Genomic DNA, 12,316 nt, shown 5'->3' on the forward strand with positions numbered 1-12,316 from the left:
TCTCAACCCACTTACACATATTTTCCCCTATCCCCATTACTCTCATTTTATGTAACAACCTTTTGTGTGGCACCGTATCAAAAGCTTTGGAAAAGTCCATATATACTACGTCCACTGGGTTCCCTTGGTCCAGTCCGGAACTTGCCTCTTCATAGAAGCTGATCAAATTAGTCTGACATGAACGGTCCCTAGTAAACCCGTGCTGATACTGGGTCATGAGGTTATTCCTCTTCAGATACTCCAGCATAGCATCCCTTAGAATGCCCTCCAGGATTTTACCCACAGTAGAGGTTAAGCTTACTGGCCTATAATTACCGAGTTCAGTTTTTGCCCCTTTTTTGAATATTGGCACCACATTTGCTATACGCCAGTCCTGTGGTACAGACCCTGTTATTATGGAGTCTTTAAAGATTAAAAATAATGGTCTATCAATGACTGTACTTAGTTCCTGCAGTACTCGGGGGTGTATCCCATCCGGGCCCGGAGATTTATCAATTTTAGTTATTTTTAGACGCCGCTGTACTTCCTGCTGGGTTAAGCAGGTGACATTTGCATTTGGGGAAATCGCAGGGGTCAGCACACCCGGAGTGCAATGGATGAGCCTCACCCTGGGAGAACCACCTTAGTGATCATGGTATCTCCCCTGCCAGGTAAGTATAACTACACCCCTAGATGAATTCATTTAGAGGTGTTTTTTATAAAATGGAGTCATTTATTGGGGGTTCTGGCAACTCAGGGGCTCTCCGAGAGGGTTAAGGCACCCGCAAACCATAACAGTAAAATCTGCACTGTAGTATGCGGTCCTTCACTAATGAGCTTTGCACTGTGCCTCAAAAATATTTCTCAATTTACATGTAGGTTATTGACGCACTCAGGAAAAAATGGACCTCATTTTGTTTGAAAAAAATTCCTATTAGCCCTTAGAAAAATTTGGAATTTGGGGCTAAAACAAAAAAAATGTAATTAAAAATGTAATTACTCGTTTCTTCACCGCTCAATGGTATAAAATTCTGTGAGGCACACGTGGTGTCAATATGATTACTGCACGCCTAGATGAATTCATTAAGTGTAGTTTGTAATATGATGGGGGGAGTTCTGTCCTGGCACCTCAATAGTTCTGCCAATGTGACATGGCACTCTCAAACCATTCAGCAAAATCCGAACTCCCATATGGCACCTCTTCCCTTCTGAGCTGTGCACTGTGCCTCAAAAGTAGTATTCTCCCACATTTGGGGTATCCGCATAACCAGGAGAAATTGCACAACAAATTGTATGGTGCAATTTCTCCTGTTTCCCTTATGAAAATGCAAAATTTGAGGCTAAAATAATATTTTTGTGAGGAAAATGTGATTTTTTTACGGCTCAATGTTATACACTTCTGTGAAGCCCTCGAGAGTTCAATGTGCTCACCACACATCTAGATCCATTCCCTGAGGGGTCTAGTTTCCAAAATGGCATCTCTTGAGGGGGATTTTCACTGTTTAGGCATATCAAGGGCTCTTCAAACGCGACATGGAATCTGCTAATTCTTCCAGCAAATTTTTCATTCAATTAGTCAAATGGCGCTCCTTCCCTACCAAGCTCTGCGGTGCACCCAAACAGTGGTTTTCCTCCACATATGCGGTATTGTCATGCTCAGTATAAATTGCACAATAAATTTTGGGGTCCATTTTCTTCTTGTAAACCTTGGGTCTAAAGTATTTTTTTTGTGGAAAAAAATGTTAAATGTTCATTTTTTTTTGTTCATTTTTTTTCCACCTTTAAAAAATTCCTATGAAGGACCTGAAGAATCTGAAGGGTTAATAAACTTTTTGAATGTGGTTTTGAGCAGCTTGAGGGGTGCAGTTTTTAGAATGGTGTGACTTTTGGGTATTTTCTGATGTATAGGCAGCTCAGTCACTTCAAATGTTAGGTGAACCCTAAAAAAATTGTTTTGTAAATTAAAAAAAAAATTTTGGGGGAAAAAGGAGAAATCGCTGGTCAACTTTTAATCTTTATAACTTCCTAGCAAAAAAAATGTTTCAGAAAATTGTGTAAAGTAGACATGTGGGAAACGTTATTTATTAACTATTTTATGTGACATATCTCTCTAATTTTAGGGCATAAAAATTCAAACTTTGAAAATTGTAAAAAATGTTAAACACAAGCTATATAATAAAGTTTTCACTACTATGAATTGCAATATGTCACGGAAAAAGTCTTTTTGCCTTATACTATTTGTATATTGTTTTGGAAAATTCAATAAAAATTCTGTTTAAAAATAAAACCTGAAAGTCTCCACTTCAATTGTACCTCAGGCTAGTTTCACATTTGCGTTTAAATCCGCAGCGTTTAAAACGCATCCGCAAGTGGTGGAAAAAACGCATATGAACGCGTACAAACGCAGCGTTTTTTTTGACACATGCGTTGACGCATGCGGTTAAAAAAACATTGCGTTTGCACGCGTTTACATGCGTTTTTTCCTGCGTTTGCGTTTTTGGTGCGCATGATGAGAAATTTCACAAGAGAAAAATCTAGATAACCAGACACCGCCAATGGGACTACAGAGGGCGTGTATTATGGGATCTATATACACTCACCGGCCACTTTATTAGGTACACCATGCTAGTAACGGGTTGGACCCCTTTTGCCTTCAGAACTGCCTCAATTCTTCGTGGCATAGATTCAACAAGGTGCTGGAAGCATTCCTCAGAGATTTTGGTCCATATTGACATGATGGCATCACACAGTTGCCGCAGATTTGTCGGCTGCACATCCCAAAGATGCTCCATACAAGGCAGGATGGATCCATGCTTTCATGTTGTTTACGCCAAATTCTGACCCTACCATCCGAATGTCGCAGCAGAAATCGAGACTCATCAGACCAAGCAACGTTTTTCCAATCTTCTACTGTCCAATTTCGATGAGCTTGTACAAATTGTAGCCTCAGTTTCCTGTTCTTAGCTGAAAGGAGTGGTACCCGGTGTGGTCTTCTGCTGCTGTAGCCCATCTGCCTCAAAGTTCGACGCACTGTGCGTTCAGAGATGCTCTTAGGCCTACCTTGGTTGTAACGGGTGGCGATTTGAGTCACTGTTGCCTTTCTATCAGCTCGAACCAGTCTGCCCATTCTCCTCTGACCTCTGGCATCAACAAGGCATTTCCGCCCACAGAACTGCCGCTCACTGGATTTTTTTTCTTTTTCGGACCATTCTCTGTAAACCCTAGAGATGGTTGTGCGTGAAAATCCCAGTAGATCAGCAGTTTCTGAAATACTCAGACCAGCCCTTCTGGCACCAACAACCATGCCACGTTCAAAGGCACTCAAATCACCTTTCTTCCCCATACTGATGCTCGGTTTGAACTGCAGGAGATTGTCTTGACCATGTCTACATGCCTAAATGCACTGAGTTGCCGCCATGTGATTGGCTGATTAGAAATTAAGTGTTAACAAGAAGTTGGACAGGTGTACCTAATAAAGTGGCCAGTGAGTGTATATATAGACACTAGGGCTACTGAAATTTTAACAGTTTGCTACTGTATCCTGTGTCATGATGGATTTTCGCATGGAGAGCTTTTATTTCAACCTGGATTTCAGCTTCAAACTGTTTCTTGCCTGTGCTTTTGCTTGGGAGCAAGACAGAAATCGCGAAAGATGGAGAAGGAGACAACGTAGGCGTTTTTGGAGGCACACCATTATCGAACTACGTGAGAGCCGTGGAGCCTACCACACGCTCTATGCCGAGCTTAATGCCAACCCGGAGAAATTCCAGGAATACACACGAATGTCGCAAGACTCGTTCCGGGATTTGCTTTCTCGTGTCCAAGGACCCATACGGCGACAGGACACCCAGCTCCGTAGAGCGATTCCACCCGAGGAACGTCTGCGGGTTACATTAAGGTACGTTCAAAATCTAAACCAATGACAGTCCAAATTTAGTGTTTTCAGACATGTATTTTTGGGGTATTTTCCTTTCTTTAGCGTAACCACATCATAAAAAGAATAGATTGTAATGTTTTTTGTGTTTGCTTTTCTTCCAGATTTCTGGCCACGGAGAGAGTTTATCATCCCTCCACTTCCAATACCGGCTTGGAATATCCACCCTGTCCGGAATAGTTGCGGACACCTGCCGGGCTTTGTGGAATGTACTCCGGGATGAGTTTATACCCCTACCCACCTTGGACATGTGGCTAGAAATTGCGGAGAAATTCTGGAGTGTGTGTGATTTCCCCAACTGTTTAGGAGCGGTGGATGGAAAGCACATTCGCATTATCAAACCAGCCAGAACAGGATCGGAGTACTTCAATTACAAAAAATATTTTTCTGTTGTGCTCATGGCAATTGCTGATGCGAACTGTCGCTTCATCGCCGTGGACATTGGTGCTTTTGGACGTGGCAACGATTCCCAAACTTTAAAGAACTCGGATATGGGCCGCCGTGTGTATGGCAACAATTTCAATTTTCCCCCGCCACAACCTCTCCCCAACACTCAAGGACCACCAATGCCATTTGTTATGGTTGGGGATGAGGCCTTTCAGATGTGTGAAAACCTACTGAAGCCCTATTCCAGTCGGGACTTGAACCACACTAGAAGGATCTTTAACTGCAGACTGACCAGGGCCCGAAGAACAGTAGAGTGTACCTTTGGCATTCTGGTCACTAAATGGCGCATTCTTGCATCAGCCATAAATCTAAAAGTGGAAACAGTCGACGAGGTGGTCAAAGCCTGTGTGGTTCTGCACAATTGTATAATGGTTAAGGAGCAACCCAACATTGAACTGGATGAACCAGTTGCACACCCACTGCCCGATTTCCAGCATCACCCGCTGCGGTCAACTGCAGCAGTTGGTCACATGCGGGACCAATTTGCTGCCTTTTTTGATTCAGATATTGGACGTTTGTCATGGCAGGACAATGTTGTGTAAATGTCCAGTTGTAATTCGATCTGTACCAGTTATTTTCTACAATGATAATATTTCTCATTAATAAACTTTATAATATTTCTCATTAATAAACTTTAGTTTTGGTTGTGTTGACCGTGTCTCCTATCTTTTTCCTCTCCAAACCAAGCCTGTACTAAACTTGCAATATTTGATCTGTATTTAATATCATTTTTTGTAATCCCAAACCAGGAGTGGGTGATAAAGGCAGAGGTGCTAGTTATTATGTTAATATCATAATGTAACTCTAATTGTTCCACTCCTTGTTTTGGCTTACAAATACTGATATAAAACACTGGCCACATACTTCTAGTGTTATGGCAGCCATGTTGCTTTATTGGTAAGTTTGTTGACGTCCTTGCGTCCTGATTCTGTTCTGCTGCATCCATTGGACACAAACTGAAGAGACAATGACTGTCACACTATCTATACTCATCAAGTCAGGTGTCAGAAATAATGAATTCATCATGCACATATTACAGCCTCATGAATTCACTATTTCTGACACCTGTGCAGGTGAGCATAGATATGTAGTGACCACCATTGTCCCCTCAATTTGTGTGGAATAGATTATGTATAAAGAAGAGAAAGTGGTGGTTATACAAGGCAGTTCTCTACTCACCAGGTCAGGTGTCCCAACTAATGAGTTTTTTGACACCTGACCTGTTCAGTAGAAGTCTGCGCTGTATTTCCACCATTTTCTCTTCAGACTGCCACACTAGGCACAGACAAAAAGATTATGGAGATACATGTAATATTTTTTGGCCCACCTCATACCTGTATACTAAAGACACACAAAGCTGCATTTTTTTATTTTTAAACTACTGGAGATATGATGTGGCCCAAAAAGTAGGTGTGTGTTGCCGTCGGCGGAAGACACAATAAACCAAACATAATTGTGGCAAATCAAACTTTTTTTATTTTGTAACAACCAAAAAATTTATTTACTGCGCCGGCTTGGGGTAGAGTGATGTAAACGGGGGGGTGTGAAGCACTGAGGCCTGGCTAACCGTGGACGACGCAGAGGTGGCAGGAGAAGGGGCAATGAAACTAGAAGGGTCTGGAAGTTCGGGGATGGGGCTTGACACATGAGAGGCTTGAGACGCACTGGAAGGGTGAGAGAAACCTGACATTTACAGACACATTGGGAGGTGAAGGGGGAGGAATGCTAAGAGTCCGCTGGTTTTTTTTTGTTTTTTTTCTGTGACTGCCGGGTTCTGGTAAGCCTTGATGGGCTCATATGTCGTGGCATGGTCCTGGTGGGTGACCTGTCAGAGTCCGGCTGCACTGTGTCCACAGTGCTCGTAGAGCGTGCAGCCATGCCAGAGTCCATAGTGCTCGTAGAGCGTGCAGCCATGCCAGAGTCCATAGTGCTCGTAGAGCGTGCAGCCATGCCAGAGTCCATAGTGCTCATAGAGCGTGCAGCCATGCCAGAGTCCATAGTGCTCGTAGAGCATGCAGCCATGCCAGAGTCCATAGTGCTCATAGAGCGTGCAGCCATGCCAGAGTCCATAGTGCTCGTAGAGCGTGCAGCCATACCAGAGTCCATAGTGCTCGTAGAGCGTGCAGCCATGCCAGAGTCCATAGTGCTCGTAGAGCATGCAGCCATACCAGAGTCCATAGCGCTTGTAGAGCGGAAGGCCATGCCTGGGTCCTGCTGCATCGTGGTGTCAGTGGAGGAGGTCCAAGCAGGAGCAGCGGATGTCATGGTGGTGGCGGTCTGTTCTGCTTGGCTGTCTGCTGAGAAGTGATCTGCAACTGTCCACACCCTCCCTTTATCACCTTGATGGTGGGGGGTGGCTTATCATTGTCTAGACATGTTTTTCTCAATTGAAATGCATGCGTTCAAGAACGCAACCAAACGCATGTGCTTGTAAACGCATGCGTTCATATAGACAGCAATGTGTTTTTTTGTCGCAATACTTGCGCAATCGACCGCATGCGTTTCCAGGCGGCATATAGACGCCTCTAGAAATTACTACATGTTTTATCTCCGCGCCAAGCCGCAAACGACGAGACGACGCATGCGTCGTCAAACGCGGCAAAACGCGAACAAACAAAAACGCATGCGTCGATAATGTTAAATATAGGAATACACAACGCATGCGGATATATGCGGTACAAACGCTGCGGACACAACCGCAAATGTGAAACCAGCCTTAATAAGTCTCTTCTGGTTGATGACCACAGATCGGGGTATTTGGCAATTATGTCTCAGATTCCAGGTGAGAATGGGAGACCGTTTTCCTTGATGCCCCAGGAGGTTCAGGTAAAATATTTTTAATTAATTTGCTGCTCGCAGAAATTCCCTCAATCAATAAAAATGCTCTGGCCGCTGCCTCATCTGGGGTTGTGGCCGCTCTCTTAGATGGAGGCGCACGGCTCAGTCAGCACTAGGATTACCCCTGAATCTAGCGCTCTTGGAATCTCCCGTCTGTAATATCACTAAGGCTACTTTCACACTAGCGTTTTTTTGCATACGTCGCAATGCGTCGTTTTAGCGAAAAAACGCATCCTGCAAAGTCGTCTGCAGGATGCGTTTTTTCCCCATAGACTAACATTAGCGACGCATTGCGATGTATTGACACATGTCGCAACCGTCGTGCGACGGTTGCGTCGTGTTGTGGTGGACCGCCGGCAGCAAAAAACGCTACATGTAACTTATTTTGTGCCGACGGTCCGCCATTTCCAACCGGAAACTCCGCCCCCACCTCCCCGCACCTCACAATGGGGCAGCGGATGCGTGGAAAAACAGCATCCGCTGCCCCCGTTGTGCGGCGCTTGCACAGTATGCGTCGGCCCGACACAGTGCGACGGCCCCGTACCGGCGCTAGTGTGAAAGTAGCCTATGATCTATGAAAGATCTGGGGGATACCATCACTTAAAGGGGGGGAATTGTTGTCTACTTTTAGCAACGTTACCTGTTCATAAAGGAGCAGCACCAGCAGACGAGCTGAATACTCATCAGCACAGCACAGTCCTGCATACACTGAGGCCCCTGATCACGTGACCCCTGACTCCTCCCCTCCTGTGACCTCATCACAGGTCCTGTGCGCACAGAGCAGCCGTATATGTGGAGTGCGGCTCTGCAGGTGGAGGTAGGTGCTGGAGATTCCCCATTACTGAGGGGGGGGACATTAACCCCTTCAGCACTGAGACTCTTTTGGGGTCTCTGTGTGGTGTGAGCAGTGATGTGGAGCTTTCTCTTTGCCACATGTTTGTTTGTTTTTTTGCCTTCCCCTGGATCACCATGTTAGGGCCTGTTAGGTTAGGCTATGGGTTGAACTGGATGGACTTAAAGTCTTCCTTCAACCTTAATAACTATGTTACATAGGCGTAGCTTGGGTTTTGGTTCAGGAAGGGCGAAGCTTCGGAGTGGCCCCTAACCAGGTAACCTTGATTACAACTCGGTGACGCACCCTAAGGCCGGGATCACACACATGTGAGATCCAGCCGAGTCTCGCATAGTAATCCCCGGCCCTGCCGCCTGCACTCCGGAGCGGCTCCATGTATTGCTATGCGGCCGCACGCTCCGCTCCGGAGTGCTGGCCGCAGGGCCGGGGATTACTATGCGAGACTCGGCCATATCTCGCGTGTGTGTGTGATCCCGGCCTAATACTGGAGGAGAACCTCAGCAGTTGACCGCGCTGTTACTGAAGATAATCTCTATATAACGACCAACATGGATATTACCGCCATATGGTCAGTGGTAGATATCAGCCCTACAGAACATATAAGAGATCACCGCACAGTTACAGATAATGACTTACCGCTGACGTTCTTTTTGATGGAATCGTTCACTTTTCCCGTCTTTTCCATCTGGCCCAGACCGACATGACAACTTCTTCCAGCCAGGACTCGCCTGCAGAGAATACAACAAAGACATCTTTCACTTCTCATATTCCAGCCCCATCACCATCTATTCCCAACCTGCACAAACTCCTCATCCTGCTGATACCCCAATACTGAGCCGCTGCTGCCGTATGTGTCCCTATTACTGCCCCTGATACCCAATACTGAGCTGCTGCTGCCGTATGTGTCCCTATTACTGCACCTGATACCCCAATACTGAGCCGCTGCTGCCATATGTGTCCCTATTACTACCCCTGATACCCCAATACTGAGCCGCTGCTGCCATATGTGTCCTTTATTACTGCATCTGATACCCCAATACTGAGCCGCTGCAGCCGTATGTGTCCCTATTACTGCACCTGATACCCAATACTGAGCCGCTGCTGCCGTATGTGTCCCTATTACTGCCCCGATATCCCAATACTGAGCCGCTGCTGCCGTATGTGTCCCTATTACTGCACCTGATACCCAATACTGAGCCGCTGCTGCCGTATGTGTCCCTATTACTGCCCCGATATCCCAATACTGAGCCGCTGCTGCCGTATGTGTCCCTATTACTGCACCTGCTGTGTGGTTCTCTGTGCCTTTTAAATTCTAAAGCACCCCTCTAGAATATAGTAACGCCAGGTGCAAGTGCCCTAGAAAACAGCACCCACATTTTTCCCCCTAGAAAGTAATAATTCCCCCTGTGTGTCCCTTTGACAGTCACAGTAACCTGAGTTCCCCTATAACAATAAGTGCCCACTTTACACTTTATAATGTCCTGGGACTCTCCCCCCCCCCCCCCCCCCTGTACAGCTCCCCTATGCACAGTATAATGCCCCCTCACAGTATATATACTGACCCCTTAGTATCCCCCAAATGGTTTGATAGCTCCAACCGTGTATCTCCACACTGTATGATGGCCCCCTAGATAGCCTCCACATAGTATAATGCACCAGACAATCCTCAATATAGTCCTCAATATAGTATAATGCACTCCCAATAGGCAGACTCTATATAGTATAATACACTCCCCATAAGCAGACTCTATAGTATAATGCAGTCCTTAAAGGGAACCTGTCACCAGTTTTGACCTATATAAGTTACGGCCATCACCTTTCAGGGCTGACAGCATTCTATAATACTGTAAATCTGCCCTCAACCCGACCTGTAAGAGAAGAAAAAGACCTTTTATTATAATCACCTGTAGGGTAGCCCAGTCTGAGGGATGTCGCAGGTCATAGAGCCCCGGCATCTGCGCACTGCAGTACTTTGCTCTGCCCTCAACAGGGCAGATAAGTACGCCTGCGCAGGAGCGCAATGTCGGGGAGCCTGTGTGGATGAAGCAGTGATGCATCATCCACATGAAGCAAGCAGGAGGACGGTGATCATAAGAAGATGGGAGGCGCTGGGCCAAGAAGAGCAACACCCATCGGACCAGACTGCCCCATAGGTGAGTATAATAAAAGTTATTTTTCTTCTCTTACAGGTCGGGTTGGGGGCTACACAGCATTATAGAATGCTGTAGATAAGCCCTGAAAGGTGATGGCCATATCTCTTATCGCCCAAACCTGGTGACAGGTTCCCCTTAATATAATGCACCCCCATAGGCCGCCTCTATAACATATTGCAGCCCCAAATATAATGCACCCCCATAGGCAACTGTTATGATCTGGTGGCTTAGGAGCAGCATGAGACGAGCTCTGGAGGAGGTGGTACTTATACTGACCGCAGACCCTGAACTTAACACAACAACTAGAAGTAGCCATGGGATGTACCTAACATGGCCTAGACACCTCGACACAGCCGGAGAACTAGATACCCCTAAAGATAGAAACAGGAAAGCTATCTTGCCTCAGAGAAAATCCCCAAAGGATAGACAGCCCCCCACAAATATTGACTGTGAGAGGAGAGGGAAATAACATACATAGCATGAAACCAGGATTTAGCAAAGGAGGCCAATCTAGCTAGATAGAAAGGACAGGACAGAGTACTGTGCGGTCAGCATTAAAATACTAGAAAATATCCACCACAGATAATGCAAAATCTCCACACCTAACTAAAGGTATGAAGGGTAAATCTGCTTCCCAGAGCTTCCAGCTTGACTGAATAAATCCACACTGACAAAGCTGGACAAGAAAAAAACAGAGAAATGCAATGAGCTATAAAGTCCACAGCATGTGGACAGCAAAAAACAAACCAGGACTTATCTTTGATGACTTGGACAGAATAGCAGGAGAATCCAAGCAAAGATGTGAATCCAACAAGTAACAATGGACAACTGGCACTAAGTAAAGGATCAGCCAGACTAAATAGCCCAGTCAGAATTGGTAATAAGTGGAAGCAGCCGATGACTCCTGAAATCCAAAGGAGCAGCAGTACCACTTATAACCACCAGAGGGAGCCCAAGATCAAAACTCACAACATTACCACTTATAACCACCGGAGGGAGCCCAAGAGCAGAATTCACAACAGGCAACCTCTATACCATTTTGCACCCCCTAATATAATGCACCCCCATTGGCAGCCTCTATAGCATAATGCAGCCCCTAATGCACTCCCATAGGCAGCCTCTATAGCATAATTCAGCCCCTAATATACAGCACCCCATAGGCAACCTCTATAGCATAATTCATCCCCTAATATAATGCACCCCATAGGCAGCCTCTATAGCATAATGCAGCCTTTAATATAAAGCACCTCCCATAGACAGCCTCTATAGCATAATTCAGCCCCTAATATAATGCACCCCCATAGGTAGACTCTATAGCATAATGCAGCCCTTAATATAATACACCCGCATAGGCAGCCTCTATAGTACAAGGCAGCCCTTGTTATAGTGCACCCCGATAAGCAGCCTCTATAGCATTATACAGCCCCTAGTATAATGCACCCCCATAGGAAGCCTTTATCTATATTATAATTCTGCCCCTAATATAATGCAGCCCCCATAGGCAGCCTCTATAGCATAATGCACCCCTATATGCAGCCTCTATAGTATAAATCAGCCCCTAATATAATGCACCCCCATAGGCAGCCTCTATATCATAATTCAGCCCCCATAGACAGCCTGTATAGCATAATTCAGCCCTTATTATAATGCACCTCCATATGCAGCCTCTATAGTATAATTCAGCCCCTAATATAATGCACTCCTATAGGCAGCCTCTATAGCATAATTCAGCCCCCAATATAAAGCACCCCCATAGGCAGCCTCTATAGTATAATGCAGCCCTTAATATAATGCACCCCTTAGGCAGCCTCTATAGCATAATTCAGCCTCTAATATAATGCACCCCTATAGGCAGCCTCTATAGTATAATGCAGCCCTTAATATAATACACCGCATAGGCAGCCTTTATAGTATAATGCAGCCCTTAATATAATACACCCGCATAGGCAGCCTTTATAGCATAATGCAGCCCTTAATAAAATGCACCCCCATAGGCAGCCTCTAGAGTATAATGCAACCTTTAATATAATGCACCCCTATAGGCAGCCTCTATAGCATAATGCAGCCTTTAATATAAAGCACTCCCATAAGCAGCCTCTATAGCAGTGTTCC

At 45.5% G+C, this 12,316-nt stretch overlaps 1 pseudogene; it reads right to left on the minus strand.

Annotated features, from left to right (window-relative positions):
* Positions 1 to 532: 532 nt before the first annotated feature.
* LOC143771310 (U1 spliceosomal RNA) lies at positions 533 to 658 on the minus strand (annotated as a pseudogene).
* Positions 659 to 12,316: the final 11,658 nt, after the last annotated feature.

Source organism: Ranitomeya variabilis, chromosome 4 (genome assembly GCF_051348905.1).
Source record: "Ranitomeya variabilis isolate aRanVar5 chromosome 4, aRanVar5.hap1, whole genome shotgun sequence".
In the NCBI taxonomy this organism is placed as follows: domain Eukaryota; kingdom Metazoa; phylum Chordata; class Amphibia; order Anura; family Dendrobatidae; genus Ranitomeya; species Ranitomeya variabilis.